The 14,778-nt window shown below is 41.2% G+C and overlaps 1 protein-coding gene across 3 annotated transcripts in view; it reads left to right on the top strand.

Annotated features, from left to right (window-relative positions):
- The window catches only part of RCAN2 (regulator of calcineurin 2), a 162,940-nt gene that overhangs the window by 62,319 nt on the left and 85,843 nt on the right, over nucleotides 1-14,778 (top strand). The gene's annotated exons all lie outside the window — the stretch shown is intronic.

Raw genomic sequence — 14,778 nt, 5'->3', positions numbered from 1 at the left:
CTGGGCTTGGGAGGTGCCCCATGGCTGTGCTCTGGGGGCTAGGGAGTGCGGGTATCTGGACTGGGGGGTGTCCTGCGGCTGGGCTCTGGGGAGGAGGGAGTGCAGGTGTCTACATCGGAGGTGTTCTGTAGCTGAGCTCTGGGTCTGTGGGGATCTGAGACCAAAGTGGCAGTGTTTTCCTCCAAGTTGTGCCCAGCTGGCACATGTGACACACCCAGACTCAGGCACGTAATAAAAGCATAAAAGAGAAACAGGAACTGGGTTGTCATAGGGGTTTCTTTAACTCGCTACTCCCGGGGAAAACTTTTTCATTGTCTGTATTGTTTCAGACATATTTTCTGACCGGTATTTTGAAATAAATAATTGAAACTGGTGTGATTATACTGTATTATTTTGACAAATAAAATATGCAGAATTTTAAAAGATTGTGTGCAGAATTTTTATTTTTTTGGCACAATTTCCCTCAGGAGTTCAAAATTTGGAACACTGTGATTGAGAATATCCTGATTTAAAAATGCAGTTTGTCATTACTGAAATTATTTTCAGAACTGATAAATTATATAGAAAACAGACACACATTTTGATTCTTCTTTCAAGAATGATGAAACTGCTGATAGGAAGGAAATTCACTCAGTCCTGTTCACATTACAGTCACGTACACAGTAACACTGTAACACAAACAACAGCACCCTCTGCTCTAATAAGGTCTCATCTCATTAGCTGTTCATGGAGTATAATTGACGAGAGTAATAAACATCAGCACTGGAACACTACTATGCAATTGCACGCAGTGGAGAGAGGAATGATTGTTTGAATAAGGCTCTCAGTTGGCTCCACCTCCGCTTGGAGACTGTGCATTGTGCTCAAATTAGTGCGGTGGGATTATGGAATTTCTTGACTTTTGAGCATTTTTGAGTGCTGCAGTAACCTAGTTTCTGGCACTATTTATATTTTTGCATTCAATTAACCTGTTTGTTTGTTTTTTTTTATTTAAAAAAAGAGAGAAATGCAGAGCTACTTGGCCCTTGGGTTGCTAATGGTAAAGTAAACATCTGAACTTCTTCATTCAGTCTTATTTGACTTGCAAGCTCGCAGGACCAGTTTCCTTCCTGTCCTGCACCGTGTGCATCCGTTTACATCTGCACAAAATGGGAGTCAAGTGTTACCACACTTTTCTGAGAGCATTCTACGCTCAGTGCAAGGCAGGGGAGAATCGGGTCCCCAATCTTTGTCCACTTTGCCAACAGAGCTTTGATCATAGGTCTAGGCTTAAATCTCTCTTGTCAATGACAAAAGAGCCTCCCCTATAGCACTTATGATGATCAACTTGGTCCCCTGCCCTGGCTGCTCTACCACAGAGATGCCCTTAACCTGTGCTATATAAATCTCCAATATTAATGTCTGGATTAAAATTAAATAAAAAGTTCTCTGAGGCAGGGACCCTGTTTTCTTATCTGTACTGAGAGATGCCTAGCATGCTCGTGTGTGCCACAAGATAATAATTGCCTTGTTATTGTAAGTTCTTCATTTACCTCAAGGGTAAAATTCTAGACACGTCGCAGAGAAGACAATAAATTGTAGATACTGCTTAATCCTCTAGGCATTGTACAGACTTGCTCACCTCTTGAGTGTTTGTTCCCTTCTCCTCATTCTCAGTTTCCTGACCTTTTAGTCACTTTCTTCCCTTAGATAGAATTTTCAAAGCACAAATGACTGAAGATCAGACTAACTGTATTTCCTTTTGAAGTTTAGAAGAGATTGCATTCATAAGCATATCTATTCCCTAATCACATCAAATGACCATATGATCAATTGATACTGCATTTCAGAAATTTGTGCAGCAAAACCACAGTGCAAATTTTGTGATAAAACGCACAATGGTAAATACTGGAGCTGGTTGAAAATTCATGAAATTTTTTGCTGTTTTCACCAAAATTTGAAACAGGGACAGGGGCCTTTGAAATTTAAAGTTCACATTTTTTTTTAGTGAACCATAGAGCTGGTTAAAAATTGGATGAAATTTGCATGAAAATTGAGCCATTTTTCTTTTGAAATTTGGATGAAAGCATTTGTCTAACTTTAAGACTTTTTTCATTCAGCTCTAGAACATAAGAATGGCCGTACTGGGTCAGACCGGTGGTCCACCTAACCCAGTATCCTGTCTTTTGACAGTGGCCAGTAACAAATGCTTCAGAGAGAATGAACAGAACAAGGCAATTTATCAAGTGATCCATGAACTTATCTACTTCTTTTTTTAACCCAATTGTACTTTTGGCCTTCACAACATCCCCTGGCAATGAGTTCCACAGGTCGAATGTACATTGTGTGAAGAGGTGGTACTTATATTTGTTTTAAAATACTGCCTATTAAGTGTATTGGGTGACCCGTGGTTCTTGTCATGGAGTAAATAACACTTCCTTATTCACTTTCTCCACCCCAGTCATGATTTTATAGACCTCTATCATATCTGCGCCTTTAGGCATCTATTTTCTAAGATGAACAGTCTCCGGCTTTCCTCATATGGAAGCCTCAGTCACAGGGTCTCCTCACATGGGAGCTATTCCACACACCTAATCATTTTGGTTGCCCTGGACTGTACTTTTTCCAGTTCTAATATATCTTTTTTGAGATGGGGCAACCAGAATTGCATGCAGTATTCAAGGTGTGGACATACCATAGGTTTATATAGTGACATTATGATATTTTCTGTGTCATTATCTATCCCTTTTCTAATGGTTACTAACATTGTTGGATTTTTTTTGACTGCCACTGCACAGTGAGCAGATATTTTCAGAGAACTATCCATAATGACTTCAATATCTTTCTTGAGTGATGACCGCTAATTTAGATCCAATCATGTTGTATAGCTGGGATTATGTTTTCCAATGTGCATTACTTTGCATTTATCAACATTGAATTTAATCGGCCAATTTGTTGCCCAGCCACACAGTTTTGTGAGACCCCTTTTTAACTCTTAACAGTCAACTTTGGACTTAACTATCTTGAGTCATTTTGTATTGTCTGCAAACTTTGCCACCTCACTGTTTACACATTTTCCCAGATCGTTTATGAATATTTTGAACAGCACTGATTTTGGTGTCTTTTGGTAGTTGCTCTTTTTTAGCCTGCCTAATTTTGTTTCTTCCTTTTTATTTTCCTCACTAGGATTTGATTTACAATTTTTAAGATGTCTTTTTGACTATAGCTGCTTCTTTTACTCTGATGTTCAGCCATGGAGGCATTTTTTGGTCCTCTTACTGTTTTGTTTATGCATATAGTTTGAGTCTTTATTATAGTTAATACTGTTATAAACACTACTCAGTGCACAGCATTCAAAACTGTTTTTCTAAGAAGCCTACATGTGAACCAGCAGTGTTGTTATCCACTGAATAGAAGTCTTAATTTCCAGAGCAGTTGAGAGAGACATAGTGCGTCTTGAGAATCAAAAACTCATCAGTTCCAATTCAACACTTAATCTCTCTGTACTTCAATTTCCCCATCTGTAAAGTGCGGATTGTAGCTACTTCACAGGGATGTTGTGAGGATGAATTAGCTAATGTTAGAAAATGAGAAGTGTTCTATATTATTACAGGGCTAATTTAAAGCTCACAGTGTCGGTGCTAGCTCAGGGTTGATCTCAGAATAGCTGGTGTCCCATGCTCTTTGATGCATAGGTTGCAAAGGTGTCATGGGAAACCTATGCATCCTCTTTCATGCCATGAACTAAGCTTATAAACAAATGTTGTTATAAGAGATGCTAAACACCTCATTGTGCCTGTTCAGGACACTCCTTTTCAAGAGTGGACCTGTTTGTTTCAGCATGATGATGATTTGTATTCTAGTAGAGTGTAGAGTCTCCAGGTGAGATTGGTGGGCCCTGTACATGCACATAAGAGACAATCCCTGCTTACAGTTTAAACAGACGTGGGACAAAGGAGGTGGTATCCTTATTGCACAGATGGAAACCTGAAGGCAAGAGAGAAAGTGACTTGCCCAAGGTCACCCAGAAAGTCGGTGGCAGAGCCAGGGGATTGAACCTAGATCTCCAAAGTCACATAAAAACATCAGGGAGTCTTAAAGACTAACAGATTTATTTGGGCATAAGCTTTCGTGGGTAAAAAACCCACTTCTTCAGATGCAAAGTCACATAAGACCACTCTTCCTTTCTAATGCTGATTATATCAATACATCATCAAAAAGCTTTAAAATTCTATCTGTCCACCATGTGAGTCCTACCCCACAAAGAGAAATCTGCAATAATACAGAATTCCTGGATTCTTTTTTTTAAAGGGGTGGGAAGAGATACTGCCATCCTACAGGACAGTTATAATTTTAAGGCTCCAGAATTGTAATATATAGACTTATATGTTCCTATGCAAATCCCTTCATTGGATATATTCTGTGTTTCCTGATTGCCAAAATAAATGGAATGGCCATGCGGCTCCATAACCCAAGCCAAGTAGCTTAAGTCTGTGTGGGCCAGACTCTGCCCTTGGATAAAATGCATGCAATTTATGACTTCAGTGGGAGATGTACTTTCCTTGCTGAGGACAATATTTAGTGCCCAGATGCAACAATGATGGGTGCAGTATATTAGTGCATTATCCAGTCCTGCAATAACATGAATGTACTCTGACATCCAATACACACCTTTAAAAAGTAGAAAGTTACAGCATTCAATATATGATGGGTAAAGCAAAGAGAGACGTGACAAAGTTTCATAGCAAATTACAGCAGAGTTTCTTTGAAAATAGAAATAGTAATAGTTTTCTCAAAGTAAGACCTCATTATTCAACAGTGACTGTTCACATGCATGTGCTTAAGAAGTGGGATCCATTCCAGACATGCAAGATCAGATTCTTTTGCAGGAAGTGTCAGTTGGGACTGTGTCTATGCCCTGTGTGTCCTCACACCCCAGCCACCTGAATGGATAAAGGGCAAAATGAGCCCAACCATCCCTTAGTTCCTTCTTATTGCCCATGGCAGCTAAATGGAATCTTTGCAGTGTCAGCTTACTCTACACACTTTGCGATTACTTAGTTATTATGCCAGTTAGTAGAGTTCATTAATAAGTGGAGTTAAGGAATAATTATTTTTGTTAAGCCCATTGGCCAAAAATAAATAAATGAATGTGGATGTCTATTATTAGCAATTTCTTGGTTCCCGGCAAAAGGGTGCCATTATTGGAAAGTTGCCAATAAATGATAGGCCCCCGTTTTTAAGTGCATGTTATATGTGTACCAGTATGGAACAAGAATAGAGTGTAGTTATAGAAGCATGGCATTGAAATGCATTTGTATATTAATTTTTGTTTAATACAATGTTAAAAAATTAATATCCAAACATACAATAGTTTCTTTGAATACTGTACATTTACACTGCATAGCTGCGGAAATAAAATGGTGTTTTGTTCATAGTCAGATGCTAACATCACTCTCTGCCAGCCGTTTACATGACATGTGTATGTAGAACAAAAAAAGGTAGGGGTGTGTGTGTACACTATAGTACTACAATTATACAACATCATACTACAATTGTCCTTATAAGAAGTAAATGTAGGTAAAAGATATCGGTATACTTACAAGCAATGCTCCAGATGTGTGTCACAAAGTAAATGAGCACATAATTTTAAAAACACAATTTGTCCAATGTTGTCTGCTTTTTATTATTTACCATCTCCAAATCCCTCTCAATTTTGTGCTCAGCTTCATATCCAATTTCAAAGCCACGATTCTGGCATATCCTTTGGAAAATATCCACAGCATGTAATCGTTCTTGAAGTGAAAACTCTTGGGGTTCCTTGTCTGATGCATTATCTTCTTGTAGCTCTTCAACCTATGGGTGCTTAGAAGTTGTGACTGTCTCAAGAAGTTCCTCATTACTGAGCTCACCTGCCATCTACACATGACTGGCAAACTTGACAATGACCTCAAGTTCCTTTGCTGTCAGATTATCAGGAACAGTAACATTGTCCATCAGTATCCACCAGCCCAATGTTTTCTGTGATGTATACAAACCCTATCTTTCTTTCTGAGAACAGTGGCCTAAGGGTCCTTAGTGAGATTGAAGTGCATCAATTAATGACTCTCTCACATTCAGATGAGCACAGTAGTGGCCTTTGAAGTTTTTAATGACACCCATGTCCATCAGCTGCGAGCCTGAGGTTGAGTTGGAAGGCAAAAATTTCAACACAATGTACAACAGACCTACACTGACTGAATGAGCTGGACAATTGTCAATCAACAGGCACGCATGAAGGCTTTGTAGGTACAGCTCCCTGTTCCAATTCTTCAGCCGCTTTTGAAACAATGAAATAGACATCCAAGCATTAGCAGAGTTCCTGTAGGTATCAGATAGCCTTGAATGATCTTTAGGGATCTTTAGAGAGGGCTTTTGCTCTTTCCAATCACCGTAAGCGGCCATTTTTCCTTCCTGTCCATGTTTGTCCACAGCAACAATGTAATGCAATCCATAGCTTTTTGCCTCCTGCAGTCTCTTTCCTCAGCATACCAAGGCCTCTTGTCCAGAAAGCCCCAGTAGAAGCGAGCAGTCTCATCACTGCTGAAGATGTCACGTGGTTGGAACTCATCTAGAATGCTGGCTGGGGTGCTCACCTTCCATTCAGCAGCTGCCAGGAGGCAACATCTTGTTTCTGAGCCATGTGGTGTCGGGCTTCCAAAAAATAAACCTGCCCTTTGAAAGGTTGAACCCCTTCCCTTGCTCTGCTGCCAGCCGACTCATTTTCTGTTTCAGCATCAGCCCAGAGTGTTGAGCACCCTGGTCAAGCCTATGCAGAAACAGAGCCATCAGGTTTCACCACCGTCTGCCTTCCAGCCACACTGGTGGCCTCGGTTTGTGCTGATCTCAGGCTCCTTCAAAATATCATCGCTATACTTAAGAATGTGCAAAACAGATTTTGAGAACCAAACTTCAGCTACTTGCAGTTGCTTTGTGCTGGGCTCACGTAGAATCTGGTGAGAAGCCATGGCACACAACAGGAAGGCACAGCTCCGCTGCGCAGTCTTCAGTGTGCTACGAATGCTGCATAAAGCATGTGTATAAAGCATGCACAGCTGTAGTTTGTGTGCACTGTAGTCCTGGAGACATGCATTTGCTTCCTGCCTCAGATATGAAGCCAGCAAATTCATTACTAAGTGGAAACTCTGTTCTAATAAAGTTGCCCTTAAGTGGCATGACCATTGCCAATATCTGAATTCCGTTAATGTTAAAGTCAATGGGACGGGACTGGTTCTCAGAAAAACGTTGCTAATAACTGAACATTGCCTTTATCAGGATTGCTAATAAGTGGCATCCACTGTATATATAAAAATATAGATTAGGTTAATACTGAGTACTGGTATTGAGCCGCAATGGCTGAGACTAAATCCCTGGAATTTAAAACTTGTCCCTCTTGTGAGGCTGCTGTATCACTTAATGATGGGCACTCCAGGTGCCTTTAATGCCTGGGTGAGCAACATAAGCTTGGTAAGTGTTTAGTCTGCTGCTTCTTTCCCAAGAGGGTGCAGAAAGCTGGGGAATCCTGTCTCAAATTCTTCCTTCTAGAGTGCTCCGTGAGGGCCTCTTCAGTGCCTGAGGCTAAAAATCCTGCTAAGCCTCCTCAGTCTCTTTTGACAAGGGGCTTGATGAGCCGTGGCTCCACTTTGAGTTCCTGGGCATAGTCTTCATCTAAGAGATCTGGCAGAGCAGACGAGCTCCTCCATTTAGCTGTCATATGAAAGAGGCAGGAAGGAGCCATTACTGCAGGGATGAACACAGGCAGGATTTACTCTACTCAATAAGAAGCTATGGCCTGCAGACTCCTATCATTACAACATGTAATGTTGCCTCCCTGAGATATGCAGCCTTCTAGGAATCCTCTTTCTCCTGCCTCTCCCTCCCCTACAAGCACCTTAGATCTGCTGCATAGGACAGTTAATGCAGTCCCACAGTCTGCAACAGCCAGAATGTGACTGTGAGGAAGAACAGTTTTTCTCAACAGCAATTTTTTTCCTTCAGATGTGGCAGTTGCTCCTGCTACGCTTAGCCAGCTGGATGACTTCATGTCCTTGCAAGAACTTGTAAAGTGTATGTGGTCTGATGCTGGCTGACCAGGTCATGTTAGAGTTTATTCAGGTAAATTCACATATATATTACATCAAAGTAATTGTAAATGTACAAGTGTTTTGGGGTGTTTAAATTTCATAAAACGAATGGGATGTTACTTGTATTGTTTTCACTTATCTATTCCTGTCATAATGCAATAGTGAACATTTACATGGTAAATACCCTTGCAACTAAGTTACCCTCAAAGAAATCTTGTGAAATGCTAATGAAGATTTAAGAAGTTTAACAGAAAATGCTAATTTCAAGCAAGTGACCATTATGTATATAGGTTTCAGAGTAGCAGCCGTGTTAGTCTGTATCCGCAAAAAGAAGAACAGGAGTACTTGTGGCACCTTAGAGACTAACAAATATTTGTTAGTCTCTAAGGTGCCACAAGTACTCCTGTTCTTCTTTTTTCATTATGTATATAGTTGGAGGTCAAAAGTTTAAGTGCATTCCTCACCCAACATCATTAAAGGAAAGGCCTGCCTGGGTAGAGAGACTGCCAGTGTGTCTTCTGTAAGAAGATATAAATATGGATACAAAGAAAAAGCTTTCATCTCTAGACTGTTTGGATTCTATCAGGGCAGAATAACTGAACGAGAAGATATTCTGGGTAACCCTGGAAAAGATTTTTGGGAAACTGGCAGTCTGTTACATCGCTGCTGCTATTTGGAGTTATAAGCTGTGATGTATCTGTTGCTATATTTTACCAACTTTAAACTCTCAATAACTCTCATTCTTTTTTCTTAGCTAATAAACGTATAGTTAATTTGCTATAGAATTGGCTGCCAGTGTTGTCTTTGCTGTGAGATCTGGACTATTAGTTGATCTGGGATAAGTGACTGGTCTCTTGGGACTGGGAGAAACCTGATGTGGTGTGATTTTTGGTTTTAATAACCTTTTATTACAAAGTTCAGTTTGTCTGGGAGGCAAGATGGACTGGAGAGGCTAAGAGGGGGACTGTTTGTGACTCCATGGTAAGACTGGTGTAGTGATCCAGGAATTCACATTTGTTACTGGCTTGGTGAAATCTAATTCTAGAACATACCACCAGCATGGGATGTCTGCCCTTGTTTTCTGACAGTCTGACCCAAGATTGGCACTCATAGTTGTGAGCCACTCCAGACGGTGTGACACATGGTAGATACTCTAGAAATTCCAGTGGAGGTGGTACAAAAAAAGTCATACAAATTATAAGACACCCTCCACTTTTCCATCCCTGTAGGCTTCCCATGTCCATTAATGAAGGCTTGTTAGAACTAGCTAAGGACTTGTGGCAGACCTTAGCATTAGTGTCACCCACTTCCAAAGGAGCCAGTTAGCAATATCCGGTTTCCTCTAACATAATTGAATATACACTTCTACCTCGATATAACGCTGTCCTCGGGAGCCCAAAAATCTTACCGTGTTATAGGTGAAACCGCGTTATATTGAACTTGCTTTGATCCACCGGAGTGCTCAACCCTGCCCCTCCCACCCCCGGTGCACTGCTTTACCGCGTTATATCCAAATTTGTGTTCTATCGGGTAGCGTTCTATCGGGGTAGGGGTGTATTTACACCCACCCCGTCCCTAGGTCACTAGTGGTTGCAGTTGTACATGAAAGATCTAAGCAACAGGGATATCCAAAGCTGACTCATTGGAGTAAGGATCTAAGAATAAGAAGTTTGATTTAGTCAGCAGTAAGATCTACTCCTTAACTAATCTCCAGATGCATATTTCCAAGTAACAGCCCCTGCTCTTCCATTATGACTATTTGAATTGGGACAAGGTGTCCCAATTCATTGAGAAGCTTCCACAAGATCAGAAGGAGGAGCTAAGATCTCTAGAGTCTGAGGGGCAGTTAGTGGCCCAAACATCCCTGGAGGTTATTCTATATGCATCTGATATGGCAGTATGTTCAGTGTCCACTTCAATTGCGATGCACAGCGCTTCATGGCTCCAGTCTTCAGGAATACACTGGTACAAACTATGGTCAAGGACCTCCTGTTTGAAAGTTGTGAGCTATTTAATGCTTGGACAGATGAAGTTCTCCATTTATTCTTTAAAGGATTCAGAGTCATGCTCTGCTCTCTGTGCATTTATACACCAGCCACAAGGAGAAAGCAAGCCAGATCCCAGAGCTTCTGCACAGAAGAGGCCTTAGTAACCTGTTCTTTATATAACCAGTCTAGGAAGAGCACACTTTTAGGAGCCATATTATCCACTCAGAGAGTTGTGGAAATTCAACAACAGCCTCATGGCTGTTCCACCTTCCATTGTGTTCCATAAAGACTGATTCACCTGCCAGTTTTCTTCCCCAAGCCCCACTCAAACCAGGGGAAAGCCAAATTGCACATCCTAGAGGGGGGTCAGGGCTCTTTCATACTTCTTGGAAGGACAAGGCCCTTCAGGCTCTCCCCCAGAGTATTTGTAACATTTGCACATAGGACTAAGGGTCAGACGGTATCCACTCACTGTCTAAATGGGTATCTAATTAGATTATCTACACCTATACAGGTTAGAGCTTATTCTAAGTAGTATCCCTATTTCAGAAATTTGAAAGGTGACTACATGGAGGGAGATCTAGGTTGGACATTAGGAAAAAGTTCCTAACTGTCAGGGTGGTTAAACACTGGAATAAATTGCCTAGGGAGGTTGTGGAATCTCCATCTCTGGAGATATTTAAAAGTAGGTTAGATAAATGTCTATCAGGGATGGTCTAGACAGTATTTGGTCCTGCCATGGGGGCAGGGGACTGGACTCGATGACCTCTCGAGGTCCCTTCCAGTCCTAGAATCTATGAATCTATGGGAATCAGCCAGCATTTTTACCCAGCACTATTCCAAGTTGAGGGCACAAGATCTGGCATCTGTTTTGGCAGAGCTGTCCTGCAATCCTCTTTAAATAGGACTCGGAGCACCCACCTCCTGAGTATGAGGTCCCTGCTTGCTAGTCACAAGAAGTGGAATCCATGTGATGGTCACTCAAAGAAGAACAGTTGCCTTATAGTAACTGGGATTCCTTGAGATGTGTTGTCCATGTGGATTAATTGACCCACCTTCCTTCTCTGCTTCTGCAGAGTTATATTGATGAAAGAACTGAGAGATGGTTGGGCCCACTCTGACCTTTATGCCCTTAGGGGTGGTCAGGGGAGGGAGGAAGGGGGCATGAAAACACCTGGGGGCACAGGGAAGGCCAAAAAAAATCAAATTTCTCATGTATGGGGCATATGCGCACCATAAGTGGAATCTATATGGACGGCTCATCCCAAAGAACCACAGTTACGACAAGGTAAGTAATTTCTTTCTGCTGGGGCTGAAACATCATTGTTCATAGTAGTAATTCTTTTCCCTGAGCTTGCTTTCCCTTCTGGGAGCAGGGTTCTGGGTTTTGGCAAAGCCATGTCAAGTTACATAGCGACACAGCACTATAAAAAGCTAGCATTACATCACTGAAGAGAAGCATCACGTTACAACTGCATACGCCAAAGGCAGTGAAGGATGACTAATATTCTGCAAACTGGATTTTCAGCAATGTGAAATTCTTTACCTACTGTGGTGTCCTCATAGACCTGCCTCTGAGCTCAGTGGAATAACTTATCTGAGATTAATGTACCAGCCACAAATCAGATCAGAGGAAAACATTGTTATTTTCTGGTATGCTGTAAGAAATGGTGGTCCTCTGTTCTTGTATTTTTCCACACAACTCTGAATGCTGGTAATGAATGTTCTATTTCTTGACCTGCATTTTGCAGTGGTGTTAAGCAGAATACAAAGAATCTATAGAATAAAGCTGTATTTTTTCACTTCATTGTACAGTACAAAGGACAATATCTTTTCTAATTGTAATATCGCTCAGGATGGCAGCATCCTGATCTATTTTGCCAGAATGTCATGGATTCAAATTTAAGACTTAAGGCTTGCGTTCATACTCAAAATGCTAATAAAACATTAAGATTGCAGACTTAAAAGTACTCGGAATCACGAAATGCAGAAGTTAATTTCAGCAGCAACATTACCATTTCAATACAAATGTGAAGTACGCGTCATATTTTCTGTTCTTGCTTTGGCTTTGATTAGATGTGGTGTTTAGGGTATGGGGCACACTAAAGGCTGTCGATAAAAGGTAAATGACAGGGGTGACATCATGGATCAAGAGGGGCCTCTGTTGGAACTATCAGGAATATTGCATTGAATTGTGGGCACCATATTACCAGACAGAAATTGACAAATTGGAGTTCATTCAGAAAAGATCAACAAAAATGCTCAGAGTGCTGGAGTAATTGATTTGTGAGGAAAGCTGAAAAGAGCTAAATATGCATAGCTTGAGTAAGAGATGACTAATGTGAGATAAATTTGTAACACTGAGGATAGAAAATAGTTGTTTAGGGGTGGTACAAGGGAGTATAACAAGGAAATGTTTAAGTGAATACTACAAAAATGCTTTTCCTGTTAAGATCTATTAGGGTGTGGAATAATCTCCAGAAAGAAGTGGCAGAAGCCCCATCATTTGGGCATTTAAAATTAGTTTGGGCAAAACACCAGAAAAGGTACTACACATATAAAGAACAATTCTGCACTAACATATTAGTCCTTTCTCATCTCTGACTTGCAGAAGTTTTTGATATGTGATGGACAATGTGACTGTATTAATGACCTTAAGGAATTTTAACTTTGCATTGTCTGACTTTAGTGATTTTTTTTTTCCAGTGCAGTCTTAATGTTGCATTAACACAAGTTCTTTTTACATTTAATATAACAAGTCCACTAGCTCTTCATACGATCTCCATCTTGACTGCTACAATGTGGCTAGTGATCTGAACAAACGCTCCCCAGGCATGTCAATCTATCATAGGCTCATCTTCAGGGAGTGGCACCATTTATGAGGCTTAGAGCTCTTCAACAATCACAACTTTTAATAGCTGGCGCTCTCCAGAAAACAAACTCCGCAGGACAGATCCTGCCAAAAATATAAAGTAACCAAAAGACCAGCATTACCAGATTCATCATTCCCCAAGGCAGAACATATGCCAGCAGCTTAGTAAAGCATGTTGTGAACAAGTTGCAAATAAACTTTAAAGACTAAAAACACCTGCAGCTATAATTAAAGAGGCCTCTTACTAAGCTAAAAATAGACTTGTCCATTTAAACTTAACAAAGCAAAAGTTAAAGCAGCTAAATTAAGACCCGCTGCAGGCCAGCCAGAGCCACAATCATGGCATTTCAGCTATTGCCTTGAAGAAGGTGCTGCCACTCAGCCTTCTTTATGTGATTAATACGCTGTACAGAGTAAGATAGCAGGGAATAGTGTGGATGATAGCTAAGGTCTTGTCCACACTGGCGATTTCCTTCAGTTGCAGCCTGGGTTGTACTGCACTGCTGTGAACTCCTAAAGTAGACTGGTAAAGCCCCAGTTTCAAGCAGGGATAAGCTATACTCCCATAAACAGTGTTTTTTCTCTCTCTAAGGGTACATCCAGACTACCCGCCGGATCGGCGGGTAGCGATTGATCTATCAGGGATCGATATATTGCGTCTTGTCTAGACGCGATATATCAATCCCCAAACGCGCTCCCGTCGACTCCGGAACTCCACCAGGGCGAGCGGCGGTAGCGGAGTCGACGGGGGAGCTGCGGCCATCGATCTCGCGCCATGAGGACAGGAGGTAAGTCGAAATAAGATACGTCAGCCTCAGCTATGTTATTCCCGTAGCTGAAGTTGCGTATCTTATATATCGACCCCCCCTCCGCCCCAGTGTAGACCAGGCCTAGGATTACACTGGTGAAGCTATCCTGATGCCTGTAATTGGGGCAGATAAGGTCTAAAATGGGTGGGGATTGGAAACCTATGGCCCGCGGGCCGGATTCGGCCCGTTGCTTAATTTCAGCTGGCCTGCTACAAGTCTCGGCGCCCCACCGCGTGGAGGGGAAGCCCCGAGCCTCTGCACCCCTGCGGGTGGGTGAGTTGAACATTTGATATTTCTCTCTCTCTCTCTCTCTCTCTCTCTGAAAAAAACCCCTAAATTAAGTTTCTTTTTACTTGTGTGTGGCCCACGGTTGATTTTTTTTTTTTTTCTTCTGTGGGTCAATGGCCCGTGATAGAAAAAAAGTTCCCCACCCCTGGTCTAAAACCTTGAAGTTTCTGGGGATCTTGATGACCAAAGGCAACAATCTTTAGATTTTCTAAAGAGCTTCAAAACCAAAACTGATGCAGTCCTTTCTCAAACTTCTCCCAACCCTGAGCAGTACTTAAATAACAACAACAACAACAACAAAAAACTAGGTCAGTTTAACCAAGGTTAACTGTAGTGCTCTTAGCATAAGGAGCTAATTGATATAGCAGGAAACTCTATAGGCCTATATGCAATTAATTTTTTTTTTAAATACTTAGTCATTTTACCATGAGACATACCTGGCATCAAAAATGAATGTGTTTCCTGTGCTGGTAAATATAGACTTCCTTTTTATTTTTTTCAGTGTTTTTAAATCAATTTGTTTAAACTGTCAGCAAGGGGATTCCAGTATCAGAAGTTAAGACACTACTTAACATACTAACATGTTCTGGGGGTCTGCGAAAGTGCTCATCACTGGATTAATGCAATTCTGGGATAGATTTATCTGCAATCTTTTTTTTTTTTTTAAGTGTCCAGTGACTGGAATTTAATGATCTTAATCCCATTTTCTTTTTACTTCC

Source organism: Chrysemys picta, chromosome 3, assembly GCF_011386835.1.
Source record: "Chrysemys picta bellii isolate R12L10 chromosome 3, ASM1138683v2, whole genome shotgun sequence".
In the NCBI taxonomy this organism is placed as follows: domain Eukaryota; kingdom Metazoa; phylum Chordata; order Testudines; family Emydidae; genus Chrysemys; species Chrysemys picta.
Note: the sequence above shows the minus strand (reverse complement) of the source record. Positions and strands in the feature narration are given on the sequence as shown.